General features: G+C 41.4%; 1 protein-coding gene across 2 annotated transcripts in view; it reads left to right on the plus strand.

The window, feature by feature from the left end:
• The window catches only part of LOC109922315 (Kv channel-interacting protein 1), a 312,678-nt gene that overhangs the window by 185,214 nt on the left and 113,382 nt on the right, over positions 1-14,082 (plus strand). Inside the window, exon 3 of one of the 2 annotated variants that reach the window (XM_048603827.1) lies at positions 272-475. The exons of the other annotated variant lie outside the window; for it this stretch is intronic. The gene's annotated coding sequence lies outside the window, so the exon portion shown is untranslated. The remainder of the gene's footprint in view (positions 1-271; positions 476-14,082) is intronic. 2 annotated transcript variants of the gene reach the window in all.

A 14,082-nucleotide genomic window follows, 5' to 3' on the forward strand; every position in this document is an offset into this window, starting at 1 on the left:
CATATACATCCTTTCTTAAATAAAACTGAAATTTGGACAATATTTAAGATGTGCTCTCAATGATCTATTCAACTGCAGCAGCACTTCCCTCTCTTATATTTGAACCCCTTTGTGATTAAGAGGAACACTTCAATTGCCTTCCTAATTACTCACTTTACCTGCATATTAACTTTTTGTGATTCATGTACCAAGGCACTCAGAACTCAGACTGTCCTGCAGCATTCGACAGTCTCTCTCGTTTTGCTTAGTGTGCTGTTTTCTGTTCTTCCAGACAAAACGGACAAGTTCACATTTTCTCATGTCATACCCCATCTGCCAAATTTGATGCAAGTTGGACAAATCTAAGAGAGCTGTCAGATCCTCTTGGAGAAAACCGATGGTTATAACATTGACGTGTGAACGTGTGCAGCTGCTACTACACTTGTCTATTTTGGAGTGAAAACGTTTCAATCAATCCTATGGTCTACATGATAAGGTCAGCAACACTGAGAGCGTTAACAGTGAGTGGGGAAAATGCTCACCAGCAACAAAATTATCATAACTATGATAAAAACTACCACCCCCAAAGTGCAACAGGGGCATGGAACTCCAGAATATGGAGTGGTGTTGGTAAAGGACGATAAACATTTATATTACAATGTACACCATGATCTGGTACCTGTTTTTCTAAACATCTCCTAAACTATTTGCCAGAGTGGTGTTTGGTTCAGATCTGAGAATTGTAAACATCTTGGTAAGTGAGTAATAACACAGTAGGTTGGAGGATGCAGCACCTGTCCAGAAGAAAAATCAACTGAAATGCAGTCTAGTATTTGATGTGGTTCTTGTATTAGCACAGGGACCTCAGGAGAAGATATGATTAGTTTGTCAATGGTGAACCAAAAGGTTTAGACTTTTAAGTTCTCAACTTAAGGAAAACTTGGCAAGGGTTAAGGAAACATCCAGAACATACAGCTCAGTACAAACCAAGACCTGATGTGGGTAATTCACAGCTTGTCCACAATGGACCTTCATAATGTTATCAGGGTGCTGTAAAATCTCTCAAATGATGCAATCAGAAATGATATCTGCAGTATTTATCGATCATAGATACTGGAGCAAAGAGGGAAAACCTGAGACATGTTCACAAGGGGAGGCTCCCCTCTTCCCCTGTGGATAACCAATGCACACTTGTTTAGCCTATCACATAGGAAGTATGGCCTGACCAGCTGCCAATGCAGGGATTTAACTGTAGATGTAAGACTGAAGCAGAATGTGTTTTAGAGACAACGAGTCACACAGCATGGAAACAGACCCATCGGTCCAACCAGTCCATGCTGAATTAAACTAGTCCCACTTGCATGCTCCTGGTCCATATCCCTCCAAACATTTCCTCTTCATGTACTCATCCAGACGTCTTTTAAACATTGCAATGGTACCCACATCCACTACTTTATCAGGAAGTTCATTCAACACAAGAACCTCACTTTGTGTAAAACATTTGCCCCTATGTCTTTTTTTAATCTTTCTCATCTCACCTTAAAAATGTGCCACCTAGTCTTGAAATCCCACATCCTAGGGAAAAGACAGCTATCATTAACTCTACCTATACTCCTCATTATTTGAAAAACTTCTATAAGGTCACCTCTCCACCTCCTACCCTGCGGTGTAAAAAGTCCCAGCCTGTCAAACATTTCTTTATAACTCAAACCTGGCAACATCCTGGTAAATCTCTTCTCCAGCTTAATAATATCCATTCTATGACTGGGCAATGAGAACTGGACGCAGAATTCCAGAAGAGACCTCACCAATGTCCTGTACAACCTCAACATGACTTCCCAACTCCCATACTCAAAGGACTGAGCAATGAAGGCAAGTGTGCCAAATGCCTTTTTAATTACCCTTATTGCGATAATATCATAATCAGTATTGTTCTAGCAACCCCTGATATACCAGAGTCAACACCTATTATATACTTGAGAGAATATCGAGTGATTAGGATAAATTAATCTATGGTAGGCTCATTCACAAAGTAAGGAGCCTTGGGATTCAGGGAAATTTGGCTGTCTGGATACAGAATTGGCTGTCCAATGGAAGATAGAAGGCGGAAGTAGGTGGAAAATATTTAGCCTGGAGCTCAGTGACCAGTGGTATCCCTCAGGGATCTGTTCTGGGACCTCTGCTGTCTGTGATCTTTATAACTGACTTGGATGAGGTAGTGGAAGGGTGGGTTAGTAAGTTTGCCGATGACACAAAGGTTGGTGGAGTTGTGGATAGTGTGGAGGGCTGTTGTAGGTTGCAATGGGACATTGACAGGATGCAGAGCTGGGCAAAGAAGTGGCAGATGGAATTCAACCCAGAAAAGTGTGAAGTGATTCATTTTGGAAGGTCAAATTTGAATGCAAAATACAGGGTTAATGGCAGGATTCTTGGCAGTGTGGAGGAACAGAGGGATCTTGGGGTCCACGTCCATAGATCCCTCAAAGTTGTTACCCAAGTTGATAGGGTTGTTAAGACGATATATGGAGTGTTGGCTTTTATTGGCAGGGGAATTGAGTATAAGAGCCGTGAGGTTATGCTGCAGCTCTATAAAACCCTGGTTAGACCACACTTGGAATATTGTGTTCAGTTCTGATCGCCTCATTATAGGAAGGATGTGGAAGCTGTAGGGAAGGTGCAGAGGAGATTTACCAGGATGCTGCCTGGACTGGAGGGCAGGCCTTATGAGGAAAGGTTGAGGGAGCTAGGGCTTTTCTCATTGGAGCAAAGAAGGGTGAGAGGTGACTTGATAGAGGTGTACAAGACGATGAGAGGCATAGAGTGGATAGCCAGAGACTTTTTCCCAGGGCAGAAATGACTATTATGAGGGGGCGTAATTTTAAGGTGATTGGAGGAAGGTAGAGGGGAGATGTCAGAGGCAGATTCTTTACACAGAGAGTGGTGGGTGCGTGGAATGCCCTGCCGCCGATGGTAGTGGAGTCAGACACATTAGGGACATTTAAGCGATTCTTGGATAGGCACATGGATTTTTTTTATTCCTTTATTCAGTCATGGGATGAGGGCGTCACTGGCCAGGCAGCATTCATAGCCCATCCCTAATTGCCCAGAGGGCAGTTACAAGTCAACCACATTGCTGTGGGTCTGGAGTCACATGTAGGCCAGACCAGGTAAGGATGGCAGTTTCCTTCCCTAAAGGGGAATTAATGAACCAGATGGGTTTTTGCCAACAATTGGCAGTGGATTCATGGTCATCATTAGACTCTTAGTTCCAAATATTTATTGAATTCAAATTCCACCATATGCCATGGCGGGATTCGAACTTGGGTCCCCAGAACATTATCTGGGTCTCTGGATTGACGGTCCAGCGATAATACCACTAGGCCATCGCCTCCCCATATTGGATGGCAGTAAAATATAGGGTATGCAGGGTGGTTTGATCTTAGTAGGATAATAGGCCGGCACAACATCGTGGGCCGAAGGGCCTGTACTGTGCTATACTGTTCTATGTTCTAAAACCACTATACTAGATATCACAATATACTGCTATACACATTACAATAGAGGAAATAGAATCACTCAGTACAGTGATCATATCGTTTGTAGTGCACAAGATGGATGTAGTACAGAACTTACCTCAGTAGTGTACGTTCATCTCATATATGTAACAGAAGGGGCAAGGTGCAATGCTACAGCTAATGTTGCAATCAGGCAGCAAAAGAGCCAACACCTGTCACATACATGGGTAATGGGAGATGCTGTATTACCACATGGCAGCAGGAGTTTTGATACAGGAAGAGTCAATCAAGCCCCATCTACAGACATTAAGTGTGCTTACACCAACTGATGCCAGCGAGAGTGGCAACCTGACATAATACCTAAACTGGTTCTACCAAACATCTCACCCTAATCTCATTAGTCCACATATGCTTGTTGTATGGCATAGTACTGAACACCTTTTGGGAGTCCATGTACACCACATCAATGGTGTTACGCACATCAACCTTTTCTGTTACCTTATCAACAATCTCCAGCAAGCTGGACAAGATTGTCACTGAACAATTCCACGCTGACTCTTCCACCTACATTTTTAAGATTTATGAATCACTGACAAAAGAAGTTTCTGTGGACTATGAGAAAGTAAAAAGGAATATATGAGGTGCATATGAGTTTGTTCCTGAGACATACAGGCAAACTATCTGTGACATAGGGAAGCAACGTGGGCAGGCCTACATTGAATTTGAAATTTGATATTTGACTGTTGAATAAGGACATTGGAAGTAAACTTACAGGAAATCAGTCTGTCAGAGAAAAAAATTAAAATTCACTTCCCCCAGTAATTAGAACTTGTGTTGAAGCCCAGAGGGCTGCAAGAGCTAAATGGGTAATGGGATTGGTTGACAGTAATGATTGATCTATAAAATTAAACATTATTTCCATCACCCAGCCATAACCGAAGAGGTGGGAGATTAAAAGAAGACAGGAATAGATAGGAATACACTGGGAATTCCTGCTCAGACCAGAAGGGAGATAGGAAACAAAAGTTGACACCCCAAATGTTTTCAACATAATAAAGTGGAAAACCTTTGTTCAGGATGCTGGATGTTGCATGCAAAGCCCATGGGATTTACTGGGATTTCTAAGAATGATTCTGAAGAAGAAGCCTAGAATGAAAACACAATAGATCAAGGGAGACATGAGACTGTGAGCAGGCATTGCAATGAGTTGCAGAGAGGTAAATGGGGGTGGGGTGAGAAATAAACAGGATATTTATTGAGAGGAAATATAACCAATTTTCCTCAAATGATGTAGATAAATCCAACTACTCAAATTCCTTTGCTGGAGAAAGATAATTCTTCTTTCAGAAAGTACCTTGAAAGCCAAAGTTTGAAGAAATGGAATTAATGTTGAGTTTATATATATTCCTTTGCACCAAGTACTCCAAGAATGAGACTTAGTTTTTGGAGCAGTGAGAGTGGGGTTTGTTACTCCTGTTGTAGCTACTAAGTAATGACATACAGGAGTGAAAATTAGAGCTTTGTCCATAACCAATGCAAGTTGGAGGGAGGTTGAAGAGAGAACAATTACACAAACAGGTTCCAGGTATTTTTCCATTAAGTGTGGTGACCAGAGTAATGTCAAAATATGGAAAACTCCAGCATTGATATATCAACATATTTACTAGCCAAGTCTTCATTAAGGGCAGTTTTGTAGAAATGATGGCAAAATCTCAACTTGCAATCAAACCAGCACAATTAATACCGGCCAGTTTTTGAAGCAATATTTGATATAGTGATAGCAGGTGGTGTAGAATCATTACTGAAAAAGAAAGCAAGATACCAGTATACCCTTCTGTTATGGATACGACAACCCAATTTCCCAATCCTCTGATACCAATCACAAGTGAAATACAGGTGGGAAAAATAACTCAATCGTTTTACTCATTATAGACTGCCACTGGAAGTACACTTAGATCAAGTTTCCAATATTTATGGCTAAAACCTTTCAAGGCATGATGCATAACCTGAGTGCAAACCAGATGAAATCCACACTGGGACATTGACATTGTATTGGTAAGGGTCACAGCTTGTGGAACAGGTGAAAAATTGGACGAGTTTTCATGGACAGCTAAATTTGAACAGAATGCTCCATTAGTAGTTGACACCGTCAAAAGCGCTGGTGATGTTGAAAAGGCCAAGTATGGCAGTTGCTGCATTTTTCTTGAATTTTTCCACACATTCACACATTACTATTGTCATCGGCAGTTGTGATAAGAACGCCACAGTCTGACCTGAGGGAACGAAGTGCAGCAAGTTCAGAGGGAAAAAGGCTAGAGTGAGGGAGGGGAGCAGAGAAAACAAAAATGGCCAATATCACGTTGACCTTTCTCAATGAGATCAAATACAGGTAACAGGCAGAGGGAGGGGTCCAGCTGGAGGAGGAAATGGAAAATATAGTGGAGAAGGCAATCCTGACCAGCGGTGGGAGGGAGGATTAGAGATGGGGGAAAGGGCCATATTAAAGATTAACATTTTCTTTGAAAAGAGAACATATTGTGTCCTTTTTAACTGTAAATTGTTGTCATATCTGCTCGGTAGGATACATCAGCATTGCTATCAAAGATAATTGATAGCCACAATTAAGAACAAATCCACATTGTCACCCCAAATGACTTCCCTGATTATCAGGAATAAATTCTCAGGAAGGCCAGCACTGGAATCAAACCCAATCTGTGTGTGTGTGTGTGTGTATGTGTAGGTATATAATGCAACCAGCAGAGGGAGCCAGTGCGCAGATCCTTGTGTGTCAGTTTACTGCATTCAGTTTTCCTGTTCCTCTGCAAATCCCAGAGCTCATGGTTCAAGGAAGTGACTGAGAAGTCTGTAACATGTTGTCCAGTGTCTAAGAGTGACCGAAAAAATCTATATTACACTGTCAGTGACTGAGAATGACTTGGACACACTGTCCACTAACCAAAGGTGATCGGGGAATTTATAACACACTATCCATTGTTTCTTCTTCCTATTGCTCCTTTTGCTTTGTGTTGTCTCAAATTGTATTCTCCAACTGATGGTCTCAATTTTCCAATGAGTTTTGTCAGCACCTGATTAGAAATGATTTATGAGTCTAGTTAGAGTTCAATATCTGTCGAATTGTTGGGTCTTCCTGGTTCAGAGTCTGACCTGGTCAGTCCATAGTCACCCTGCGTGTTTCTGACTTGCTTGGGACATCAGCCTCAGGATAACTCTAAACACCATGGAACCTGGCTCAGCAAATTCATGGTGACAATCTTTCAGAGAACGCACCTGATAACAACATGGGATTAAGACCTCTCTGCCTCAGCAGCCTCAACCATACACTACCACGTCTTCTCTCTGTCACAGCCTGGGCCGATCTGAAGGGGAAATTCAGAAATTTCAATTCTCATTCTCATTTCCAAGTACTTGCCCATTTCTTCCTCCTTCCCATCATTTATTCCACATTGTCCTATTGGTGTTGAAGACTAATTAATCTCAGAAACAGCCAAGTGATCACTCCTTGATGCTGCAACACAGCTCTGCAAAATTATAGTTTCATACTCAATATACTTCACTAGAGTTTCACTATTCCCATCAAATCTTCACAAATTCTTTCAGTTCCTCATGAGTCCTGATTGATGCTTGGCAAATTCTCTTCATGCCTTCATTTCTTTCACACACCTTCAAGTCTTTACAATCTCCTGAAAGTGTATGCCTTAATCATTTATTTTCCCACTGGTTTGTGATTTATGCATTCTATCTTCTCTTTCCCATTATTTCCTCTTCTAAGTTCGATAAATTAAGTTTTGATGCTGTAGTGATCAGGGTGGATAAATGGGAACCAGTAGATGTAGTAAACCTGGATTTTCACAACGCATTTAGTAAGGTCACAAGCAAAACGTTAATAAGCAAGATAAAGTTTCATGGAGTTGGGGATTGTGTATTAGCAAGGATAGAGGATTGGTTAACAGAAGCAGAAAGAAGATACATGTTGAAGTTGATGGACAGCGAATGGTAGAGTGCCGCAACAGTCAGTATTGGGGGCACAGCTATTTACAATCAATATTATTGATTTAGACAAAGAAACTGAGAGTAATATCGACAATTCCAAGCTCGATCTAAATGTAAACTATGAGAAGAACACAGAGAGGCTGCAAGGAGATTCAGACAGTTTAAGTAACTGGGAACAATAAGGTGGAGAAGTGTGAATGTTTTCACTTTGGTAATAAGTATAAAAAAGCAGAGTATATTTTTACAAATTGTGAAACTTATTCAGGTGAGAGACAGATGGAATGAAAGAGAGGGAGGAAGAGAGAAAGAGGATGTGGAACAGAGAGCTGGGAGGAACAAGATAGAGAAACAAAAGGATAAATTGGAAATGGGGCAGATGTGAAAAAGGAGAGGAAGCAGGAAAGGGAATCATCAGATAATGGGAGGATGGAAAATAGAAGAACATAAGAAATGTGAGTCTAAGTAAACCATTCAGTCCATCGAGCCTGCCCCACCATCCAATACAATCATGACTGACCCCACTTCCCCATATCTCTCAATTCCCTGAGATATTTCTATATTTGTATATTCAGTGATGGAAATCTCACAAGACTCGGGTAAAGAATTCCAACCCTCCAAATGAAGAAACTTCTCCTCATCTGAGTCCCAGTTAAATAGCCCCTTATCCTGAGAGTGTGTCCTCTTATTTGAGATTCTCCAGCTCAGGGGAAACATTCTCTCATTCATAATCTTACACGTTCAATGAAATCACCTCTCATTCATCTAAACTACAGAGAGTACAGAGTTTCCTCAGCTTCTCATCACAGGACAATGCTCTTATACCAAGGGCTAAACTGACTGTACCATCTCTGAAACAAGTATTCTTTAGATATGAAATAGGGAATGGAATAAAACACACAGGACTTCCGGTTATCTAAGTGACATCCTCATTTGAATGCTTGCTACAATTCAGTGATTGCTATTATCCCCTATTTGATGCTATTCAGCCATTGCAACTGTATAGTACCTGCTACTATCCAATGATTGCTATTATCCATTGATTCCTGCTATCCGATGATTGCTGCTGTCTAGCGACCCTGACTGTCCAGTACTTGCTACAATCCAGTGTTTGCTACTGTCTAGTGATGCTGACTGCCCAGTACTTGTTACTATCCAGTGCTAACATAGAACAGAACAGGAACAGGCCATTCGGCCCACCATGTCTGTGCTGACCATTATGCCATTCTAAACTAATCCCATCTGCACATGGTCCATATCCCTCTATTCCCTGCCTGTTCTTGTCAATTTAAACGCCTCTTAAACATTCTATTGTATCTGGTTCTACCACCTCCCTGGTAGCATGTTCAAGGCACCAACCACCCTTTGTGTAAAAAAATTGGCATTGTACATCTCCTTTAAATGTTCGCCCTGTCACTTCAAAGCTATGCTTCTTCGTATTTGGCGTTTACAACTTGGGGAAAAGATACTGACTATTCATCCTATCCATGCCTCTCATAATTTTATATACTTCTATCAGTTCACCTCTAAGTCTCCGATACTCTCGCGAAAACTATCCAGGCTTGATCAACCTCTCCTTATTGCTAATACATTTTAAACCAGGCAACATCCTAGAAACCACTTTTACACCTTCTTCAAAGAATCTGCATTCTTCCTATAATGTGGCAACGAGAACTGTACACAATACTCTAAACGTGGCCTAATCAAAGTCTTATATAGCTACAACATGTGTTGCCAACTTTTATACTCAGTGCTCTGACTGATGATGGCAAGCATGCCATACAACTTCTTTACCACCTTATTCAGTTATGTTGCCACTTATAGGAAGCTGTGCACTTGCACCCTAAGATCCCTCTGTATATCAATGCCTCTAAGGGTCCTGCAGTTTACCGTATACTTTCTCTTGCATTTGACTTCCCAAAACATATCACCTCACACTTGTTCGGATTAAACTCAATCTACCATTTCTCCACTCAAGTTGTGCTGACCTATATCCTGCTTCATATCTTTTGACAACTTTCCTCACTATTCACAACTCCACCAATTTTCACATCATCTGCAAACTTGCTAATCAGACCAGTAATATATTAAATTCAAATCATTTGTGTGTGTGAATACATTGCAAACAACAGAGGCCCCAGTACTGATCTTTGTGGAACACACTTAATCTTACTTGCCAAGGACATTTCTAATTTCTTGTTTAATTTCTTTTCTGCCTCCTTTGTACTCCACAAGGGCCTCGTCTGATTTCATTTTCCTAAACCTGACATATGCTTCCTTGTCCTTTTTGACAAAACTTTCAATATCTCTTGTTATCCAGGATTTCCAAATCTTGCCATTCTTATCTTTCATCTTCAGAGGAACATGCAGTCCAGAATTCTGATCAACTGGCCTTTAAAAGACACCCACGTGTCAGATGTAGATTTGCCCTCAAAAAGCCACCCCCCACAATCTGAAATCTCTGGCTCCTTCCTAATACTTAATTCATTAGACAACTTATTTCATTAGCCTTCCCAAAATTAGCACTTTGTCCCAAGGACCGGTCTTATCCTTTTCCATAACTTTCTTAACACTTAAAGAATTAGATCACTTCCCAAAATGCTTCCCTATTGAAATTTAAATCATCTGGCCAAGCTCATCCCCAACACAAGTCTAATATGGCCAGTTCCCTAGTTAGACTTTCTACACATTGTTTCAAGAAACCCTCCTGGATGGACCTAAGAAAATCTGCTCCATGTAAGCCTCTGGCATTAAGGGAGTTCCAATCAATATTGAGGAAGTTAAAATTACCCACTAAAACAAATGCTGTTTTTAGAGACAACACAGTATGGAACTGGAGAAACACAACAGGGCAGGCAGCACCAGAGGAGCAGGAAAATTTGACATTTTGGGTCGGATCTGCTTGCGTATCTGTTCCTCTATGCCCGGCTGGCTATTTGGCGGACTATTGTATAAACCCTATCTTATTCCTTTCTTATGCGTTCTACCCATGTTGTCTTGCTGGATGTGCCCTCCAAGATGTCCTCTCTCAGTACAGCTGTGTTATTCTCTAATCAGTCAAGCACCCTCCCCTTTTACAACCTTCTTGATCTTGCCTGAAGCATCTAAATCCTGGAACGTAGAACTGCTAGACCTGCCCTTCCCTCAACCAAGTTTCTGTAATGGCTACTACATTGTAGCCCCATGTACTAATCTAGGCTGTAAACTCATCTGCCTTACTTGTTATACTCCTTGTATTAAAATAAATACACTTCAGACGACCAGTCCCACTGTGTTTATTAACCTGACCTATTCTTCCTCTTAGACTTACTTGACTTCACCTCTAACCTCTCTTATGGTTCAAGAATGAGGAAGGAAGGAAAATACTATAGTAAAGGTTGTGGCCTCACCATTCTTTGATACTGGGTGCATTGCAATCCTTTTCTCAGTCATGGTGAGCAAACGAACTTCTCCCTGAATCCTCCTCTGTCACTTCTCACTTCTGCCCTCTGCTATCCAGTTACAGTTGCTATTCAGTGTTTACTGCTATTCAGTGATCAGTAACAATGAGATGCCCTTCCCTTGTTCCCGCTCCACCCTCCCATCTGGATCCATTGCCCCAGATTTGTTCAGTTTCCACCTTCAGTGATTATGCTTGAATGGCACCAACTGACACCCTTCAGCATGAACCCTGTCTAGTCTGCCTGGTTCAAGAGTCATTAATGCATTTGGTACTTCAATGGTGCTCTCCTGCCAGCTGCTGGCTGGGAGTGTGATGTATAGAAATCTGAAGTAAGATGAAGCCAGAAGTCTCAGGATGCTGAGGGCTGTAGAGACTTCAGTCATGTAAATAGTGTAATTTAATTGAATAAGGATGGTATTGCACTTAGGTTTGCAAATTGAGTTCAGATGCAGATCAACAGTGATTGAACAGAATGGTGAACAAACTCATGACCAACTTCTATCCATTTCATCAGTCTGACCTGTCCTTTTTCCTAGTTTGAATCTGATATATTGCATTCTGTTGCCACAGTTTATTGAAAGGAATGCTTCAAATGATAGAGTCATATGGTCATTCAGCAAGACCCTTCTATCCAACCAGTTCACACCGACCATGTACCTAAACTAAACTAGTCCCACCTGTGCATGTCCCATATACCTCCAAATCTTTCCTATTCACAAACTTATCCAAATGTCTTTTAAACATTGTAACTGTACTGCCTCCATCACTTTCTCTGGCAGTTCATTCCATACACAAACTACTTTGTGTAAAAAAGTTGCCTGTCATATCCTTATTAAATCTCTCCTCAGAAAAAAATACACCCCAGGGAAAAGATCGTTGTCATTCACCTTAACTATGTCCTTCATGATTTTATAAACCTCAATAAGGTCACTCTTCAACCTCCTATGCTCCAGTGAAAAAAGTCCCAGCTTTTCCAGTCTATCTTTACGACTCAAACCCTCCATTCCCAGCAACATCCTGGTAAATCTTTTCTGAACCCTCTCCAGTTTATTAATATCCTTCTGTAACAGGGTGACCAGAACTGCACACAGTACTCCGGAAAAGAATGTCCTGTACAATCTCAACATGATGTCTCAACTCTTAACCACCCTATCTACCTGTCATGCAAATTTCCAAAAGATTATATACCTGAACCCCTAGGTCTGTCTCCTCTACAATGCTGCCCAGGACCTGACAATTAATTATATAAGTCCTGTCCTTGTTTGTATTACCCCAAAATGCACCATTTCACATTTATACGAATTAAACTCCATCTGCCACTCCTTTTGCCCATTGACCTACATAGAACATAGAACAGTACAGGCCCTTTGGCCCACTATGCTGTACCGACCTATTATCCTACTAAGATCAAACTACCCTGCATACCCTACATTTTACTATTCTCCATGTGCCTAGCCAAGAGTTGCTTAAAAGTCTCCAAAGTATCTGACTCCGCTACCACTGCCAGCAGCACATTCCACACACCCACCACTCCCTGTATAAAGAACCTATCTCTGACATCTCCCTTATACCTTCCTCCAATCACCTTAAAATTATGCCCCCTAATTGATCAAATCTCTCTGTATTCTTAGATAATCTCTTCACTGTCCACTATGCTACCAATTTTGGTGTCACCTGCAAACTTACTAACCCTGCCTCCTATGTTCTAATCCAAATTGTTTATATTTATAAATGACAAACAAAAGTGGACCCCCTGTAACAATCCCTGTGGAACACTACTGGTCACAGGCCTCCAGTCCAAAAAACAACTCTCCACCACCACCCTCTGTCTCCTACCATAAAGCCAATTTTATATTCAATTGTCAAGCTCACCCTGAATCCCATGTGATCAAACTTTGCTAATTCGTCTACTATGTGGAACCTTGTCAAAGGCTTCACTAAAATCCAAGTAAACAATGTCTACCGCTCTACCCTCACCAATCTTCTTGCTTACTTCATTAAAAACTCAATCAATTTTATGAGACATGACTTTCCTCACACAAAACTATGCTGACTATCCCTAATCAATCCTTGCCTCTCCAAATGCATGTAAATCCTATCTTTCAGAATCACCTCCAACAACATACCCACAACATACCCACCAATGCCAAACTCAGAGGTCTATATTTTCCAGGCTTCTCCTTCCAGTCTTTCTTAAACAATGGCACAACGTTACCAACCCTCCAGTCCTCCAGTACTTCACCTGTATAAATGATACAAATATTTCTGCTAAGGGCCCCACAATTTCCTCACTATTTCCCTACAACATCCCAATCAGGTCCTGGAGATTTATCTACCATTATGTTTTCTAACACCTCCAGGACTTCCTCTTCTATAATGTGAGCATCTCTGTCATTGAGTCATTCACAAGCTTAGGCTCCTCTTGAAGACATCCTCTCAAAAAACTCTTTGTAGTCTGGAGGCCCCAGGTTAAGCTTCACATAAGCAGTTAGGAGAGAGCACGTCTGGCATGAGGCACAAACCAAGTGAATGTGCATTTCTGGGATTTTGGAGCACCATGGAAATGTGGTACAGAGTGAAAGAGGTGTTTTTCCTCAGAATGGAAAGAGGTGGGACTGACCAGAACTGGACACAGTGCTTGAAGTGGGACTGACCAGCACTAGCCACAGTGTTTGAGGTGGGTCTAACCTGTACTGGACACAGAGCTCAAGGTGGGACTGACCAGGACTGGAAACATTCCTCAAGGTGGGACTGATATGAAGCTAAGTGAGACTGAAATAAACAGAATTTAAATATTTGATTAAATTGGTCATTTTGCTCATTTACCATCTCCAGAATCACATGAGGAGGTGCAGTGAGAGCTGGTTCAGCCTTCTGGTGCTTCTTTATCCAGCCCTACAGTTTTCAAAGGGAATGAAGAAGATTGAACATCCTATAATCTTTGTTTGTAAGCATTCTCAAGACCCACCAGCACTAGGTACAAATCCTCACTCACACTATCTTAGACAGTCAAGACAAAGCAATTTATCTCCTCAGTCAACAAGGTGCAGGGCTGGATGAACACAGCAGGCCAAGCAGCATCATAGGAGCAGAGAGGCTGATGTTTCGGGCCTAGACCCTTCATCAGAAAAGGTTTTT

Source organism: Rhincodon typus, chromosome 12 (genome assembly GCF_021869965.1).
Source record: "Rhincodon typus isolate 14 chromosome 12, sRhiTyp1.1, whole genome shotgun sequence".
NCBI classification, from domain to species: Eukaryota; Metazoa; Chordata; class Chondrichthyes; order Orectolobiformes; family Rhincodontidae; genus Rhincodon; species Rhincodon typus.